Here is a 20,911-nt window from a genome sequence, read left to right on the forward strand (position 1 = left end):
CACAAATGCAGGAAATGGGAAATTGAGAGGCCAGCAATTTAAACTTGCATATATATATATATATATATATATATATAGTGGTTTCCCTGGTGGCTTAGTGGCAAAGAATCTGCCTACCAATGCAGAAGATGAAGGCTCAATCCCTGAGTCAGGAAGGTCCCCTGGAGAAGGAAATGGCAACCTCCTCCAGTATTCTTGCCTGGGAAATCCTATGGAAAGAAGAGCCTGGTGGGCTATAGTCCATGGGTCACAAAGAATTGGACATGACTTAGTGACTGAACAACAACAATGACACCATCTATGTGTGTGTGTGTATACATATATATATATATAGAGAGAGAGAGAGAGAGAGAGACTGCTATATCAAAATCTCAGGGGAGATGCAAATTAAAAGCTATGATAGATACACACAAAAATAAGAAAGCAACCCAACCACAACACTAAAGATGGTCATCAAACCACAAGAGAGGAGAACAAAAGAGGAAGGAAGGAAGAAAAGACCTACAAAAACAAACCAAAAATAATTAAGAAAATGGCAAAATAAATACACATATCAAAAATTACTTTAAATGTAAAAGGATTTAACTGCTCCACCCAAAAGACATAGATTGGCTGAATGGATACAAAAACAGACTGAAAGTTGGAAAAAGATATTTCATGCAAATAGAAATCAAAAGAAAACTGGAATAGCAATAGTCGTATCAGAAATAGACTTTAAATAAAGACTGCTACAGGAGACAAGGAAAGACACTACCTAATGATCAAGGGTTCAATCCAAGAAGAAGACATAGCTTTGTAAATATATATGCACCCAACAAAGAAGCACCTCAATATATAAGGGACATGCTAACAACCATATAAGGGGAAATCAATAGTAACACCATAATAGTAGGTGGAAACAGTGTCAGACTTTATTTTTTGGGGCTCCAAAATCACTGCAGATGGTGACTGCAGCCATGAAATTAAAAGATGCTTACTCCTTGGAAGGAAAGTTATGACCAACCTAGATAGCATACTCAAAAGCAGAGACATTACTTTGCCAACAAAGGTTCGTCTAGTCAAGGCTATGGTTTTTCCAGTGGTCATGTACAGATGTGAGAGTTGGACTGTGAAGAAAGCTGAGCACCAAAGAATTGATGCTTTTGAACTGTGGTGTTGGAGAAGACTCTTGAGAGTCCCTTGGACTGCAAGGAGATCCTACCAGTCCATCCTAAAGGAGATCAGTCCTGGGATTTCTTTGGAAGGAATGATGCTAAAGCTGAATCTCCAGTACTTTGGCCACCTCATGCGAAGAGTTGACTCATTGGAAAAGACTCTGATGCTGGGAGGGATTGGGGGCAGGAGGAGAAGGGGACAACAAAAAGGGAGCCATCTCATCTCAGAGAATGAGATGGCTGAATGGCATCACTGACTCGATGGACGTGAGTTTGAGTGAACTCCATGAGATGGTGATGGACAGGGAGGCCTGGCATGCTGCGATTCATGGGGTGGCAAAGAGTTGGACACAACTGAGCGACTGAACTGAACTAAACTGAATAGTAGGTGACTTTAACACCCCACTTAATCAATGGACACTTAATCCAGTCAGAAAATAAATAAGAAAACACTAGCCTTAAATGACACATTAGACCAGATAGACTTAATCGATGTTTATTGGAGCATTCCATCCAAAAGCAGCAGAATACACTGTCTTCCCAGGTGTACATGGAACTATCTCCAAGACAGATCACATCTTGGGTCACAAATCAAGCCCTGGTAAATTTAGGAAAATCGAAAACATATCATGCATCTATTCTAACCACCATGATATGAAATTATAAATCAATTAGAGGGGGAAAACTGTTTAAAAAAAACACCACGTTCACATGGAGGCTAAACAATATGTTCTAAATAACCAATGGATCACTAAGGAAATCAAAGAGGAAATTTAAAAATACCTAGAGACAAATGACAATAGAAAATTACCCAAAACCTATGGGATAGAGCAAAAGCAGTTCTAAGAGGAAAGTTTATAGCAATACAATCTTACCTCAAGAAACAAGAAAAATATCAAATAGACAACCTAACCTTATACCTAAAGCAACCAGAGAAAGAACAAATGAAACCCCAAGTTAATAGAGGGAAAGAAATCATAAAAATCAAGGCAGAAAAAAATTAAATAGAGACAAAGAAAACAATAGTAAAGATCAATGAAAATAAAAGGTGGTTCTTTGAGAAAATAAACAAAAGTGATAAATCTTTATCAAGTCTCATCAAGGAAAAAAGGCAAAAATGCAGATAAATAAAATTAGAAATAAAAAAGGAGAAATTGCAAAAGACACTACAGAAATACAAAGGATCATAAGAGATTACCTCAAGCAACTATATGCTAAAAATGGACAACCTAGGAGATTGAACAAGTACTTAGAAAAGTACGGTTTTCTAAGACTGAACCAGGATGAAATAGAAAATATAAGCAGACAACCACAAGTACTGAAATTGAAGCTGTGATTAAAAAACAAAAACCCAGGGCCAGATGGCTTCAAAAACAAAATCTATCAAACATTTAGAGAAGAGTTAACACCTACCCTTCAGAAAAATATTCCAAAATATTGCAGAGGAAGGAACACTCTGACGCTCATTCTATGAAATAACCATCACCTGGATACCAAAACCAGTGAAAAATATCACAAAGAATAAAATTACAGGCCACTATCACTGATGATGGAGAAGGAAATGGCACCCCACTCCAGTACTCTTGCCTGGAGAATCCCATGGACGGAGGAGCCTGGTAGGCTGCAGTCCATGGGGTCACAGAGGATTGGATATGACTGAGCGACTTCACTTTCACTTTTCACTTTCATGCATTGGAGAAGGAAATGGCACCCCACTCCAGTACTCTTGCCTGGAGAATCCCATGGACGGAGGAGCCTGGTAGGCTGCAGTCCATGGGGTCACAGAGGATTGGATATGACTGAGCGACTTCACTTTCACTTTTCACTTTCATGCATTGGAGAAGGAAATGGCAACCCACTCCAGTGTTCTTGCCTGGAGAATCCCAGGGACGGGGGAGCCTGGTGGGCTGCTGTCTATGGGGCCGCACAGAGTCGGACACGACTGAAGTGACTTAGTAGTAGTAGTAATCACTGATGAACACAGACACAAAAACCCTCAACAAATTATTAGCAAACTGAAACCAACAACACATTAAAAGGATCATAGTCCATAGTGAAAGTGAAAGTCACTCAGTCGTGTCCGACTCTTTGTGACCCCATGAACTATAAAGTCCATGGAATTCTCCAGGCCAGAATACTGGAATGGGTAGCCTTTCCCTTCTCCAGGGGATCCTCCCAAGCCAGGGATCGAACCCAGGTCTCCCACATTGCAGGCAGATTCTTTACCAGCTGAGCCACAAGGGAAGCCCATAGTCATAGTCCATAGTCAAGTGTGATTTACCCCAGAGATGCAAAGATTCTTAAGCATGTGTAAATCAATCAATGTGATACACCACATCAACAACCTATAGGATAAAGACCACAAGATCATTTCAGTAGATGCAGGAAAAGCTTTTGACAAAATTCAACACTCATTTATGATTAAAAAAAAATTACTCTCAGAAAGCGGGCACGAGGGAACTTACTTCAATATAATAAAGGCAATATGAAAAACCCACAGCAAACATCATTCTCAATGGTGAAAAACAGAAAGCATCTCCTCTAAGACTAGGAACAAGACAAGGATGTCCACTCTCACCACTTTATTCAACATTGTTTTGGAAGTCCTAGCCATAACAATCAGAGAAGAAAAAGAAATGAAAGTAATGTAAATCAGAAAAGAAGAAGTAAAATTATCACTGTTTGCAGATGACATGATACTATACAAAGAGAATCCTAAAAATGCTGTTGGAAAACTACTAGAGCTCATCAATGAATTTGGTAAAGTTGCCAGATACAAAATCTATATACAGAACTCTCTTGCACACCTATACACTAGCAACAAAAGATCAAAAAGAGAAATTAAGAAAACAATCCCATTTACCATAACAGCAAAAAGAATAAATTACCTAGGAATAAACCTACCTCAGGAGGCAAAAGACTTGTACTCAGAAAATTATCAGATACCAATGAAAGAAGTCAAAGATGATGTCCATCAATGGAGGAATGGATAAAGAAGATGCAGTACATGTATATCATGGAATATATTCAGCCATAAAAAAGAACAAAATAATACCATTTTCAGGAACATGGATGGACATAGAGACTGCCATACTGAGTGAAGTAAGTCAGACAAAGACAAATATATGATATCAATTATAAATGGAATCTTAAAAATGGTACAAATGAGCCTATTTACAAAATAGAAATTGAGTCACAGATGTAGAAAACAAACTTATGATTACCAAGGGGGTAAGGGGCGGGGGGTGAAGGGATAAATTGGAATATAAGGATTGACATATACCCACTACTCTACATAAAAGACAACTAATAATAACCTACTGTATAGCACAGGGAATTCTATTTGGTGCTCTGTAAGATGATGCTGTGAAAGTGCTGCACTCAATATGCCAGCACATTTGGAAAACTCAGCAGTGGCCACAGGACTGGAAAAGGTCAGTTTTCATTCCAATCCCAAAGAAAGGCAATGCCAAAGAATGCTCAAACTACTGCACAATTGGCACTTATCTCACACGCTAGTAAAGTAATTCTCAAAATTCTCCAAGCCAGGCTTCAGCAATACATGAACCATGAACTTCCAGATGTTCAAACTGGTTTTAGAAAAGGCAGAAGAACCAGAGATCAAATTGCCAACATCCGCTGGATCATCGAAAAAGCAACAGAGTTCCAGAAAAACATACTTCTGCTTTATTGACTATGCCAAAGCCTTTGACTGTGTGGATCACAATAAACTGTGGAAAATTCTGAAAGAGATGGAAATACCAGACCACCTGACCTGCCTCTTAAGAAACCTGTATGCAGGTCAGGAAGCAACAGTTAGAACTGGACATGGAACAACAGACTGGTTCCAAACAGGAAAAGGAGTACATCAAGGCTATATATTGTCACCCTGGTTATTTAACTTATATGCAGAGTACATTATGAGAAACGCTGGGCTGGAAGAAGCACAAGCTGGAATCAAGATTGCCAGGAGAAATATCAATAACCTCAGATATGCAGATGACACCACCCTTACAGCAGAAAGTGAAGAGGAACTCAAAAGCCTCTTGATGAAAGTAAAAGAGGAGAGTGAAAAAGTTGGCTTAAAGCTCAACATTCAGAAAACTAAGATCATGGCATCTGGTCCCATCACTTCATGGCAAATACATGAACCATGTATTGGGGAAATGGGGAAACAGTGGAAACAGTGGCTGACTTTATTGTTCTGGGCTCCAAAATCACCGCAGATGGTGATTGTAGCAATGAAAGTATAAGACGCTTACTCCTTGGAAGGAAACTTATGACCAACCAAGACAGCATATTAAAAAGCAGAGACATTACTTCGCCAACAAAGGTCTGTCTAGTCAAGGCTATGGTTTTTCCAGTGGTCATGTATGGATGTGAGAGTTGGACTATAAAGAGCTGAGTGCAGAAGAATTGATGCTTTTGAACTGTGGTGTTGGAGAAGACTCTTGAGAATCCCTTGGATTGCAAGGAGATCCAACCAGACCATCCTAAAGGAGATCACTCCTGGGTGTTCATTGGAAGGACTGATATTGAAGCTGAAACTCCAATACTTTGGCCACCTCATGCGAAGAGCTGACTCATTGGAAAAGACCCTGATGCTGGGAAAGATTGAAGGCAGGAGGAGAAGGAGACGACAGAGGATGAGATGGTTGGATGGCATCATCGACTCGATGGACATGGGTTTGGGTGGACTCCAGGAGTTGGTGATGGACAGGAGGCCTGGCATGCTGCGGTTCATGGGGTTGCAAAGAGTCAGACACAACTGAGCGACTGAACTGAACTGAACTAAATGACCTGTATTGGAGTGTCCCTGGTGGCTCAATGGTCTAGAATCCGCTTGCAAATGCAGGAGATGCAGGAGACATGGGTTCAATCCCTGGGCCGGGAAGATCCCCCCGAGAAGGAAATGACAACCTACTCCAGTATTCTTGCCTAGGAAATTCCATGTACAGAGGGGCCTGGCAGTTTATGGCTATGAGATTGCAAAAAAGTTGGACACAGCTTAGTGACCAAACAGCAACATCAATGACCTATATGGGAATGGAATCTAAAAGAGAGTGGATATATGTACACATATGTCTGAGTCACTTTGCTGTACAGAAGAAACGGACTATTGTAAATGAACTATAGTTCAACAGTAAATTAATTAAAATAGCAAAAATGAAATTAGCATTCAATTTTTCCTTTCCTCCTAGCTGCATCAGAAGGTAGATGAAAATCTGCCATTTTTAGAGCCCTGGGTAGTCAGATTCTTGCTTTCTTAACTCATGTTTCCCCAACCCACTATAGAAGGTTAGCAATGGGACTGGACATGAATAATTAGGGAACAAAGACAGAGTCTCCTGACATGGCACTCATCTCTGACAAAGCCTCCTTGAGAAGTGGGTACCTGAAGCTGAGTCTTTTACTTGTGATTTGCTTGTGGGTTCTTCAGAGATTCTCTGCCCATCCCTCTGACCATAGGCCCTGTGATGTGGGCAGTTCTTTCTGCCCTTTGGATGTCATCCCCTGGGTCCCTAGTGTGCTCATGGCCCATGCTGCATCAAATCTCACTGTTGGGGTCCCTTCAACCTCCAAGACTCAGCTCTCAGCAGGGCTTAAAACATCTTTAGTTAGGTTGTTCTGCCTCTTCATGGTCTGTGAAACACTCACACATCCTTACTCAGACAAATTCTGGGAGTCCAGTTCAGTTTGGGGGCAACATATTCTGTCCTGCTGTCCAGGCTCCTTTGTTGTTAAGTCACTAAGTCATGTCTGACTCTTTGTGACCCCACGGATTGTAGCCTGCTAAGCTCCTCTGTCTGTGGATTTCCCAGGCAAGAATACTGGAGTGGGTTGCCATTTCCTTCTCCAGAGGATCTTCCCCACTCAGGGATCAAACTGACATCTCCTGCATTGCAGCCATGTTCTTTACCACTGAGCCACTGGGGAAGCACATTAGCTATTTCAAAATTTCCTGTACCCTCTCTGGCCTTTGGGAACACAGTGCAAGGTCTTCTACTGCAAGCATAGAAGTCCCCTCATTAAGCCTGAGGGAAAGAAGCTGCTTCTAGACTCTCCCTGAAAGGGAGTAGGGACTTGGCAACAGCAACTTCCAGATAAATTTTTTCGAAACTCTTCTTCCTCTCTCCTCTCTAGATATAAGCTCTTCTATATTCTCAAGTAGGCAACAGTGCTTGAAGACCATAGAACCAGATCTGAAAATTTCCTTTGTGAATTCTGCACACTGTGAGCTGGCCTATACCCAACCTCCTCAGGTCTCAGTTGAGACTGAGTCAGGAAAAACCCCATGTAACATGATCTGACGTAAAGCTCTAGTAGGATGAGATGTCAATTCAGAGATTCTCAATATACTACTTGTTTGCTCCCTCATCACTCACACAGCACCTGTTCTTGAGTCAGACACCTGGAAACACCCCAGAGACTGTCCAACTTAACTGGACAGTCAAGCAGCCTTTACTGCATTCAATTTGGATTGCTTCATTAGTTTTTAGGTGCAGCTACTGACTGGGACTGGGGCTTCCCTGGTGGCTCAGTGGTAAAGATATTCCTGCTAATGCAGGAGACATGGGTTCGATCCCTGAGTCAGGAAGATCTCCTGGAGAAGGAAATGGCAACCCACTCCAGTATTCTTGCCTGGGAAAACCCATGGACAGAGAAGCCTGGTGAGCTACAGTCCTTGGGGTTGCAAAAGAATCGGACATGACTGAGTGACTAAACAACAACAAATTCAGCAGCATATGGAAGCGGTCAAGATGGCTCCACAAACTTGGGGTGCAAATGTGAGCAACTCTCTCTCATTTTTCCACTGGCATAGCAAGTAACCTCCACCACTCTGCCTTTCCTTGAGGTCACACTCCTCACCTGAGATGATCTGAGAAGGTCCAGGATGTGTGAGGGACAGAGCAGTGGGATCCACTGTCCTCCCAATGCTGCCGCATGGTGGCAGCTGTTGAAGGTCCTGAGCCTCCACAAAGGGGCTTTTGCTGTGTCCCTACAGAGCCACTCAGGTTCTCTGAAGGAGGATGAACCCATTCCCTCAGCAGTAACCTCAGCCAGGGGTGACCCTCCCACTGGAGCTCACTGTGTTGCAGCTTAGCTGAGTTCTGCTGCCAGTTTTCTTTCACAGCCCCTGTTTGGGAGCCAGTTGGTCCCAGGATCCTCAGGGCAGCACAGGCTCCCAGAAATCCCAACAAGTGTTTGTTTTCAACTCAAAACACAGTTACCATCTCTGTCCTGTTACCATCTCCTCTTCCTGGACCATCAAGATACTTGCCAATCACCTAGAATTCTGGAGAAAAGTAACCTCAGTAACTCACTAGGGAATTTCAGCATGCCTATCTCTTCCCTTCCCCATCCCTCCACTTCAAGTTAGCAGCTCATGGAGTTCAAATTGGTTTTCTGTCAGAATCTACAGACCAATAAGAAGTTAGCACTTTTCTCACTTAAGAAAGGGACTGCAAATGTAATTTTTAGATTTTCCTTAGACACCCCTCAAAGTATGAGGTGCCTCAAAGTCACTCTGCCTGAAAGTAAAAGCCTGTCTCACATGCTTTAAGATCTGGAACTGTCTATGGCCCTGATCTTCAGAGCAGACCTCTGGGAGTGTGTTTGAAAACAGTGCCACAAGACTCTACATCCATGGCCAAGATTAAGGGTCAAGACCTTTGCGGCAAGAAGAAGGAGGAGCTGGTGAAACAGCTGGACGACCTGAAGGTGGAGCTGCATGGGGCTGAAGTGACGGATGGCATGGCTTCCAGACTCTCCAAGATCCGAGTCGTTCATAAATCTATCGCCATCATTAACCAGACTCAGAGATAGAAATTCTATAAGGGCAAGAAGTACAGGCCCCTGGATCTGTGGCCCAAGAAAACATGTCCTGTGCAGTGCCGACTCAACAAACATGAAGAGAACCTGAAAGCCCAAGAAACAGAGAGGAAAGAGTGGCTGTACCTACTCCAGAAGTACACATCTGAGCATCCAGGGGGCAATGAAACAACAAACTGGCAAAAAGGAAAAGAACACGGTGCCACAGTCTGACCTCTCTGACTTAAGAAATTGATTTTAGACTCAAAAGGCTGGTTCATGCATGGCAATTAGTTTTCAAAGCTTCATGGAATAAAGGTTAGTCCCCATGGAGATGCAGAATGGGGAACTCAGTGTTTTTGTGGCAGGGCTGCAGGTCATGGAGTGCTGGATGTTGCATCAGTGACTAAGCCACTTCTTACCTTTACTCAGTAGGAGCCAAGCACTGAGGGGACCAGAGGGCTCACAGGGTGAGGATAAGACAGTACATCCTACAATCTGGGATAGCAACAGTCAACATCTTTGAACATGGGCTATATGCCAAACATCTTTGGGCTTATTTTGCACATGTTATTTCTTATTTTCACGATCACTCCGTTTGGTAGATGTTTATCACCCCCATTTTACAGATGAGGAAAGTATCTCGGAGAAGTGAGAGACCAGTGTCACACAGCTATTAGTGGAGTTGGGATTTACACCCACTTTTCAGGACTCTACAGCTCATTCTCTTCCCAGTGTCCTGTGTGGCCTCTCAAGAACAGCATCCATCTTGGAAGATGGATGACAAGGAGAAGGCAGCTGGGAATGGGTCTTGCAGGGTTCCTTGTGAGATTTAAAGTTTAGAAAAATGATAGGTTTGCCAATAAGGCAACAATGAAAATTATTCTCAAGACTCTACACATGGACATCACCAGACGGTCAACACCGAAATCAGATTGATTATATTCTTTGCAGCCAAAGATGGAGAAGCTCTATAGAATCAGCAAAAACAAGACCGGGAGCTGACTGTGGCTCAGATCATGAACTCCTTATACCAAATTCAGACTTAAATTGAAGAAAGTAGGGAAAACCACTAGACCATTCAGGTATGACCTAAATCAAATCCCTTATGATTATACAGTGGAAGTGAGAAATAGATTTAAGGGACTAAATCTGATAGACAGAGTGCCTGACGAACTATGGACAGAGGTTTGTGACATTGTACAGGAGACAGGGATCAAGACCATTCCCATGGAAAAGAAATGCAAAAGAGCAAAATGGCTGTCTGAGGAGGCCTTACAAATAGCTGTGAAAAGAAGAGAAGTGAAAAGCAAAAGGAGAAAAGGAAAGATATAAGTATCTGAATGCAGAGTTCCAAAGAATAGCAAGGAGAGACAAGAAAGCCTTCCTCAGCGATCAATGCAAAGAAATACAGGAAAACAACAGAATGGGAAAGACTAGAGATCACTTCAAGAAAATTAGAGATACCAAGGGAACAGTTCATGCAAAGATGGGCTCAATAAAGGACACAAATGGTACGGACCTAACAGAAGCAGAAGATATTAAGAAGAGGTGGCAAGAATACACAGAAGAACTGTACAAAAAAGATCTTCACGACCAAGATAATCACGATGGTGTGATCACTCACCTAGAGCCAGACATCCTGGAATGTGAAGTCAAATGGACCTTAGAAAGCATTACTATGAACAAAGCTAGTGGAGGTGATGGAATTCCAGTTGAGCTATTCCAAATCCTGAAAGATGATGCTGTGAAAGTGCTGCACTCAATATGCCAGCACATTTGGAAAACTCAACAGTGGCCACAGGACTGGAAAAGGTCAGTTTTCATTCCAATCCCAAAGAAAGGCAGTGCCAAAGAATGCTCAAACTACCACACAATTGCACTCATCTCACACACTAGTAAAGTAATGCTCAAAATTCTCCAAGCCAGGCTTCAGCAATACGTGAACCATGAACTTCCAGATGTTCAAGCTGGTTTTAGAAAAGGCAGAGGAACCAGAGATCAAATTGCCAACATCCGCTGGATCATGGAAAAAGCAAGAGAGTTTCAGAAAAACATCTATTTCTGCTTTATTGACTATGCCAAAGCCTTTGACTGTGTGGATCACAATAAACTGTGGAGAATTCTGAAAGAGATAGGAATACCAGACCACCTGACCTGCCTCTTGAGAAACCTATATGTAGGTCAGGAAGCAACAGTTAGAACTCGACATGGAACAACAGACCGGTTCCAAATAGGAAAAGGAGTACATCAAGGCTGTATATTGTCATCCTGCTTATTTAACTTATATGCAGAGTACATTATGAGAAACGCTGGGCTGGAAGAAGCACAAGCTGGAATCAAGATTGCCAGGAGAAATATCAATAACCTCAGATATGCGGATGACACCACCCTTATGGCAGAAAGGTAAGAGGAACTCAAAAGCCTCTTGATGAAAGTGAAAGAGGAGAGTGAAAAAGTTGGCTTAAAGCTCAACATTCAGAAAACTAAGATCATGGCATCTGGTCCCATCACTTCATGGCAAATAGATGGAGAAACAGTGGAAACTGTGTCAGACTTTATTTTTCTGGGTTCCAAAATCACTGCAGATGGTGACTGCAGCCATGAAATTAAAAGATGCTTACTCCTTGGAAGGAAAGTTATGACCAACCTAGATAGCATACTCAAAAGCAGAGACATTACTTTGCCAACAAAGGTTCGTCTAGTCAAGGCTATGGTTTTTCCAGTGGTCATGTACAGATGTGAGAGTTGGACTGTGAAGAAAGCTGAGCACCAAAGAATTGATGCTTTTGAACTGTGGTGTTGGAGAAGACTCTTGAGAGTCCCTTGGGCTGCAAGGAGATCCTACCAGTCCATCCTAAAGGAGATCAGTCCTGGGTGTTCATTGGAAGGACTGATGCTGAGGCTGAAACTCCAGTACTTTGGCCACCTCATGTGAAGAGTTGACTCATTGGAAAAGACTCTGATGCTGGGAGGGATTGGGTGCAGGAGGAGAAGGGGACGACAAGAAGGGAGCCATCTCATCTCAGAGAATGAGATGGCTGAATGGCATCACCGACTCGATGGACATGAGTTTGAGTGAACTCCGGGAGTTGGTGATGGACAGGGAGGCCTGGCATGCTGCAGTTCATGGGGTCGCAAAGAGTCAGACATGACTGAGTGACTGAACTGAACTGAACAGTCCCTTATAGAAAGAGTGGTGGAAGCCAAGGGCACAGAATAAATGCGACCAGTTCACTTCCTTGGTAGTGGGTGGGCTTCTTGTTAATTTGACATCCTCTTTCATGTCTCTGTAGTGTTACCTCTGCTGCTTCCCTCTTTGGAGTTACCTTCAGCCCCCACTCTGCTCCCCTTGGAGAAAGTATGACCATCTCCTCTGTGCAAGAAGGCCTTTACTGATGGGTCCTCTAATATGCACTGGAGTTAGGCACTCTCTCATCTGTGTCCCCATTGTTCTTGTGCAGGCCCTAGAACAGCATGCCTTATTCAAAGCACAATCATTGTTTAGGCCTGAGGCTGAATGCGATGGCAGGGGAGTTATTTTTCGCACAAGACAATAGCAGATGCCAGGAATGTTCAGAGCCCCAACCATTCAAGAACAGGGAGATCTGAAAGGAGTCTACATGGCCCAAAGGCAGTTATGTTAGGGGATGAAGCTGGAGCCAGGAACCTGGAACCTGGAGAGGATTAGAGAAGCAAGCACTAGCAAGTCAAGCTGGAAGATGCAGTATCTAGTGAGGGCCCTGCCTGTAGATGGCTGGTCCTCAGTAAGCAGGTGATAAGTTGGAGAGGAACTAATAAAGTATGATGAACAGCCTTTCTTAAGTCAAACCTGAAGCTGTATTTGTCACAGGCAGCTGCTAAAGTGAAACTGGAGTCATAATTCTCCCAAGAACTCATCATAGTCTTGAAACTTCCACCTGTGTTTCCCGAATGACTTCCCCACAGGTTTGACCAAAGATCTGGACCATTTGAATTGATAAGCCCCACCAACCATCCTGGCCAGCCACACTCTGAGAAACACTTCCCTCTCTAGGTGCCTGCATGCACAGCTGGAAATAGCCAAACCAAAATGACAGTTCAGTGTAACTCAGCTGCCTCATTTGGGAGCCAGCCCTTACTCCTGGTCATAAATCTAATTGTGCCCAACACCCCCTTTGTTTTTCTGGAAGTTGGGATTCCTTTGGTTAAGCCTCCAGGTCTTCCCTATTTCTGCATTTAATGAATTCATTTATTTTTCAGTTAGCAGGTTTTAGGACTGGTTAATGAGTGGTAGAAGGCAATGGCAACCCACTCCAGTACTCTTGCCTGGAAAATCCCATGGACAGAGGAGCCTGGCGGGCTGCAGTCCATGGGGTTGCTAGGAATTGGACACGACTGAGCGACTTCACTTTTACTTTTCACTTTCATGCATTGGAGAAGGCAATGGCAACCCACTCCAGTGTTTTTGCCTGGAGAATCCCAGGGACAGGGGAGCCTGGTGAGCTGCTGTCTCTGGGGTTGCACAGAGTCGGACACGACTGAAGCGACTTAGCAATGAGTGGTAGGGTTCTCTTTAACTGTCCAAGTGGGCCAAACTCGGACACTTTTCTTGTTATTTCCAGCATTCAAGTCCCCAGTGTCTCTTTCAGCCTCTCCTCAACTCTGGAAATTGCCTTCCTTAGTACAGTTCCAATCTGTGGAAATTTCTGCAGTACAATGACATATAGGCCTCAGGTTTGGTTTTGTTTATTCACCTATCTTCCCTTGGACAGTTGTTTCAAGATGAACTTATTCTTTTTAAAAGGAAATCTGTGTTGAAGTGTCAGGGAGAGAGATTTGCTTTCAAACATAGTTTCTTCTCTGGGATTTGTCTGAAACTTTTGGTAGATTTTGGGGTGGGGGTTGGTTATGAATCACAGAGAGATTTGCCAGAGGCTGTTTCAACCTCCTTCAGGTGAAGCTGTTATAAAGAGCTGCCAGGAGGGAACACTAATGAAAGGGAACTTAGAAGCCTCGCTTGGTGATTGGCACCTGGGAAATTTTCAGCCTAGAGTGAATGAGTGTAGGATCTGTGTGGCAATAACAGGAATCTACAGTGACTCAACGGCTGACTCCGTTACCAGTAGCTCCTAGTGGTAATGACATCCCAGCTGCTTTATGGAATCATGAACCACAGAAAGTTTAACCCATAGGATCTCTGTATTGTTGATCCTGTTTGTGACGCCAATTGTCTTGCTATTCACACTGTCCGCACTGTTTGCTGAACCCAGGGTGGGCAAGGTTCGAGCTAAGAGGCTGGAAGGAGACTTGAGGAGCCGAACTGCAGACACATTTATTCTCTTCTGGCTGACACAGCAGCCGTAGCAGTATTCACAATAGTCTCTCCTCTCATGGCTGACCACACAGACACAGCCCTGATGCAGCAGCAATGCGGACACTTTTTAGGTGGATCTCACATGTACATACAGCACACAACCCGTGACCAAGCCAGAACCTCATAACACGCATGTGCAGTGCTATAAGTGATCTCAGCTGTTATATAAACCTCATGATGTGCATGCACAGTGCTATACATGAGCTCAGCTGTTATATGGTCATTATTTACAAAACATAGGGCGAGAGAGCCTGAACACACCATCTTGGCTAATTTGCTCTCTCCCCACAATCTCCTTATGTGTTTGCCCACCATCCTTTGATCTTCCATCCATTGATCTTCTAGCTATCCATCTATCTATCCATCCAATAAATGAAGGCTGACCACTTACTGTGAGGCAGGCACTGGACTAGGTACTAGGGTTGCAGGAGGAACGATTAGACACAGCACCAATGAATAACTACAGGTCATCTTTGCACATTTCACAGTAAGGATTCTTGTGTGGTAGAGGCCAAAAGACAGTGGGGAGGTGATAGAGAATAATTCACAGAAACCTCAGCATGCCATGCCTGGGTAGTTCACAGAGTGGTTGTTAACTCCCTGTCCCATGCTGAATCTCTGAAGCTTGGGCACAACACTGCTTCCTCAACCTCTGCTCCCTCCTAGGAAGTCATAACTTTCAACCTGCTTCTACATAGGGTCGAGGCAGTGGGTAGCATTAGGGAGTCTGAGGTGCTTCCATCTCAGGTGAGATTAGAGAGACAAGTTCAGGTGGGGAGGCAGTCTGCCTTCATCTGTGTGCCGTTGCTGGGCTTCCCAGGTGGCTCAGTGGTAAAGAATTCACCTGCCAATGCAGGAGACGCAGGAGACTAGGGTTTGATCCCTGGGTCAGGAAGATCCCCTGGAGGAGGAAATGGCAACCCATTTCAGTATCCTTGCCTGGAAAAATCCAATGGACAGAGGAGCCTGGCAGGCAATAATCCATGGGGTTGTAAAGAGCTCGACACAACTGAGGACTTTGGTTTGCTAGGGCTGCTGTAACAGAGCACCACAACCTGGGTGGCTTAAACAATAGAAATTTATTGTCTCACAGTTCCAGAGGCTAGAAATCCAAGATGAAAGTGTCAGTAGAATTAATTCCTTCTGAGGATTGTGAGAGAGAATCTGTTCCAGATTCATATGAAATCTGTTCTATTTTTCATCTGGTTTCTGGTGGTCAGCTGATAATCTTTGGCTGCTCTTGGCTTTTAGATGGGCTTCCCTGGTGGCTCAGGTAAAGAATCTGCCTGCAATGCAGAAGACCCAGGTTCAGTCTCTGGGTTGAGAAGATCCCCTGGAGAAGGTCATGGCAACCCACTCCAGTATTCTTGCCTAGAGAATTCCGTGGACAGAGGAACCTGGCAGGCCACAGTGTGTGCGGTTACAAAGAGTCAGACATGACTAAGCGAATCTCTGTCTTCATTTTCACATGACATTCTCCCTGTGTGTGTGTGTCTCCGGGTCTAAATTTTCCCTTTTAATAAGAGTACCAGTCATATTGAATAGACTTTAATGACAACTAATTATATCTACAGTGACCCTATTTCCAAATAAGGTCACATTCTAAGGTACTGGGGTTAGACTTTAGTACATAAATTTTAGGGAGACACAGTTCTACTCATAACACCTTGTTTCTGACTTTATCCTTTTCTTCTTGCCATCAGCAGTGCCTGTGAAAAGGAGGCCAGAGGGATTTGTGCTGGAGAGCAGTATGGCTTGTAGAAGTCTTATGGGCAGCTGCAGAAGCAAGAACAGCAGTTAGTGGGTGCCTGGGATTTGGTCCTCTATGCATTTGTGCTCAGAAATAGCAGGAACTGTAGGGAAAGAAAACCCAAACACGCAGCCCTTTAGCCTGGGATAGAGTTACCAGAGGAACTCTGGGTGCAGGTTGCTCCTAGGAGTCAGATGAGGCAATCCCTGAGACCTGAGGGAAAGGGGAGAATAGGGATCAAGGCCCGGAGTTCTGTGAATGACTTGGTGTTCATGCATGCAACCATCCAGGATTTGCTGAGATTCTCTTAATCACCTCTTTGAAATACAGCTGCATTTAATTAAAAAGCATAATAATAGTGGAGTATTGCAACAGAGTACTTGTAGAGTTTGACAGATAATTTGTAAAAAGAAAAAAGGGGACATTTGTCTTACCAAATACTAGAATTTAGGATAAAATTGTCATCAAAATAATATGTTTTGGTATATGAATGAATTTCTCAATGGAATAGACTAGATTTCAGGAATGGACACAGTATGTTTACATACTTAAAAATTGTTAAAGGTGATATTTCAGTTCAGAGGGAAGATTATGATTCATTCAAGAAATGATGTTGACCTAATTGGATCTCCATCTGAGGGGAAGAAGTGAGGGAGATACCATCTCATGCTGTATCCAGCAATAAATCCAGATGGGTTTGGGTTCAAGAGCTGACTGTAAGTAAACAGATAAATACATAGATTAAATATTTGAAGAAAATTTAGTGGAAAATTCATTTTCCAAACTTGTATAACTTTGCAGTATTTTTAAAATATTTTTTATTAATTTTAACAATAATTTTATTAATAAAATAAAGGGATTAAAAAAATAATTTTGAAATCTGAACAACTACAAAGGGAAAAAGAAAAGGATACATGGTCTTACATTTTTTTTTCAAATTTTAAGGAAAAAGCCACCATCAAATCAAAGGAAAACTGTAGGCTCAGATGAACGTTTGTAGCACTTCTGAAAGATTATGACCCCTAATTTACCCAAAACTCATATAAATTGGTAATAAAATGGCAAAAGACAATAGGAATATGGGGGAAAATATGAACAGGCAGCTCACAGAAAAGGAAATAAAGTTTTCAATGGCACTAAGAAGGATTAACCAGAGACAGTCAAATTTAATTATTTAGAGAGTTCCTTGGTGGTCTAATGGTTAGGGTTTGGGTCTTTCGCAGCTGTGGCCCAGGTTTGTTCCCTGGATGAGGAGCTGAGGTTCCACAAGCCACACAGTGTGGCCAAAACAAAAAAAGTTAATCATTTATTCATCACACTGGCAACAATTAAAAAGACCAGTGACATCTTGTGCTAGAGGGAATGCAGGGAAATGAGCACTTATACCTTGCTGGTAGGACTGTGAACTGTTGAAACCTCCAGGGAAAACTAATCTGGTAATGTTTATTAAAGTCCACAGAGTCAGCAACCCTGTTTTTTGCTTTAATCATTTAATGCCATTAAATCCATTATGTAACTTTTATTTGTTTATTGAAGTATAGTTGATTTACAATGCTGTATTAGTTTCAGGTGTACAGGAAAGTGATTCAGTTTTGTACATATACATATATATGTATTATTTTTCAGATTCTTTTCCCTTATAGGTTGTTGCAAAATATTGAACGTAGTTCTCTGTGCTATACAGTAGGCCCTGGTTGGTTATTTATTTTAGTATTTATATGTATGTATAATACTATATGTATTTACATACATATAGTAGTATGTTGGAGAAGGAAATGGCAACCCACTCTAGCATTCTTGCCTGGGAAATCCCCTGGATAGAGGAGCCCGGTGGGCTACAGTCCTTGGGGTCACAAAGAGTTGGACACAACCCAGTGACTAATACTCATGGAGAAGAAGGGGCTTCCCTGGTGGCCAAGATAGTAAAGAATCCACCAGCAATGTGGGTGACCGGGTTTCTATCCCTGGGTTGGGAAGATCCTCTGGAGGAGGGAATGGCAACCCACTCCAGTATTCTTGCCTGGAGAATCCCCATGGACAGAGGAGCCTGGTAGGCTACAGTCCATGGGTTTGCAAAGAGTTGGACATGACTGAGCAACTAAACACACACACATAGGAGTGTGTATATGTTAATACTGAACTTCTAATTTATCCTTCCCCCTACTTTCCCCTTTGGTAACCATAGTTTGTTTCCTATGTCTGTGGATCTATTTCTGTTCTGTTATATAAGTTTATTTGCATAGTTTTTCCACATACAAGTAATATATATTTGTCTTTCTCTGTTGGACTTACTTCACTTAGTATGATAATCTCTAGGTTGATCCATGTTGCTACCAATAGCATTATTTCATTTTTATGGCTGAATAATATTCCATTGTGTGTGTGTGTGTGTGTGTGTGTGTGTATGATATCTTCTTTATCCACTCATCTGTCAATGGACTTTTAGGTTGCTTCCATGTCTTGGTCATTATAAATAGTACTTCAATGAACATTGGGGTGCAATTTCAAATTATTATGGTTTCCTCTGGATACATGCCAAGGAGTGGGATTGCAGGATCACATGGTAGTCTGTTTTTAGTTTTTTAAGGAACCTCCATACTGTTCTTCATAGTGACTGAACCAATTTACATTCCTACCAACAGTGTAAGAGGATTTCTTTTTCTTCACACACCCTCTCTAGCATTTATTATTGTAGACTTTTTGATGATAGCTATTCTGACCTGTGTGAGGTGATAACTTATTTTAGTTTTGATTTGCACTTCTCTAGTAATTAGCAATGTTGAGCATCTTTTCATAACCTGCTATTTATCTGTAAGTCTTCTTTGAAGAAAGTCTATTTAGATCTGCCCATTTTTTGACTGGGTTGTTGGTCTTTTTTATATTGAGCTGTATGAGCTGTTTATATTTTGGAAGTTAATCCCTTGTTGGTCCATGGTTTCAGCAACCCTACTTTAAGCTGTTCTTCCAGTGAGATACAAAAGTACTTAAGAATGTATGTCATACATACCTAAGAATGTATGACAGGGGTACTTATGGAAGCACTGTTTGCTGTAGCAAAATATTGGACAATGCACCAGAATCTGTCAATGATAAAATGGCCAAATAAACACCGTGCCTCCGTGCTGTAGGATGTTATGTGACTATCACAAAGAAGTAAATTAGATTTACCAACATATTCACATGGAAAAATGTTACTGTATTAAGTGCAAAAGCAAGTTGTTTTCAAATGTACATACCATAATTGCATTTTTGTAGAAAAGTTGATAAGCAAATAAAACTCATGCCTATTCTGTGTTTATATTTATAACATCTTGGAGAAGCATGGCTTAACAGCATAAATTGCCTCAGGGAATAGGAATAATGGAGTGATTTTTAACTTATCGTTTCTGTACCTTGAGTTGTTTTGCTTTTTAGAAAAATCATGTTTTTGCTTTTTTAATTAAAAGCAATTGGTTAAAGGCAATTTTCAAGGGGAAAAAAAAAGACGAAGTGCTTAAAACATTTTTGTGACTCACTGGGCTCGCAGGTTAAAGTCTTTTAATGGACTCACAAGGCCCTTGGGATCTGATGTCTGCATACAATAACAGCCTTTCCCCCCTTTATTTTGCTGTTTCTCCTCTGTTCCCCAACTGTGCAGGACCAGGAGCCTTCTTAGCAGTATTCTTCCCTCTCTGCATACATGGATCTCACTTCCCATGGGAATCCCTGAGCCTGGCTTAAGTACCCACCTAACTATTCATATGGAGAAGGCAATGGCAACCCACTCCAGTACTCTTGCCTGGAAAATCCCATAGACGGAGAAGCCTGGTAGGCTGCAGTCCATGGGGTCACAAAGAGCTGGACACGACTGAGCGACTTCACTTTCACTTTTCACTTTCATGCATTGGAGAAGGAAATGGCAACCCACTCCAGTATTCTTGCCTGGAGAATCCTAGGGTCTGGGGTTGCACAGAGTCGGACATGACTGAAGCGACTTAGCAGCAGCAGCAGCAGCAGCAACTATTCCTACAGCTCCTTGTGCCTATGTCCCTAATGGGATTGCTGTAATTGTCTGTTTGTTTAGTTTTATTCTCACTGGATGATAGGTACCATAAAGGGAGAAATAGCTTTTTTCTCGGTGCCCTCTGTGCTTTGTCCAGCTCATTGTAGGTAATAAATACAACAAAAGTTTTCTGAATGAATAAAGGAAAGAAGAGCAAGATTAATGAATGAATGTCAAACATTAGAGATGCTTGACAAAGAAGAAAACATAGTCTGTGCCCTCAAAATTGCATGGTGGAGAGATAGGTATGTAAACAGCACAGTTATAATAGAAAAGAATGATGATTGTTATAGGACAGAAGGACCATAAGTTACCTAAATTTGCCCAGAGAAAATCTGGAAGATTTCACCAGTGAGGAAACATTAAATTAGAGATCTAAAGCATAAATAGACATTTACTAGGAAAATAAGAGGATGCTGTGATTTTTCCTGGCACAAGGACAAGCTCCAGCAAGGGCATAAAAGAGCATAACATATTCTGAAAAACCTCAATAGGTTTAGCATTGCTTGAGTGTAAAGTTCAAGGTAGGAAAAAGAAGTATTTGAAAGGTCATAAATGGAGGCAGTTTCATTGGAACCAAATCATTAATGAAGGTCCCTGCTTGGCCATGACCATGACTTTAGAGATTACATGGGGAACTACTGAGGAAGACTTTAAGAAGGGGTATGATATGAGAGGAGAAGGCAATGGCACCCCACTCCAGTACTCTTGCCTGGAAAATCCCATGGATGGAGGAGCCTGGTAGGCTGCAGTCCATGGGGTTGCTAAGAGTTGGACTCGACTGAGTGACTTCACTT

The 20,911-nt window shown here is 42.3% G+C and overlaps 1 pseudogene; it reads left to right on the forward strand.

Moving 5' to 3' along the window:
- Positions 1-8,801: 8,801 nt before the first annotated feature.
- On the forward strand, positions 8,802-9,200 carry LOC102404500 (annotated as a pseudogene).
- Positions 9,201-20,911: the final 11,711 nt, after the last annotated feature.

This window comes from Bubalus bubalis, chromosome 12, assembly GCF_019923935.1.
Source record: "Bubalus bubalis isolate 160015118507 breed Murrah chromosome 12, NDDB_SH_1, whole genome shotgun sequence".
In the NCBI taxonomy this organism is placed as follows: Eukaryota; Metazoa; Chordata; class Mammalia; order Artiodactyla; family Bovidae; genus Bubalus; species Bubalus bubalis.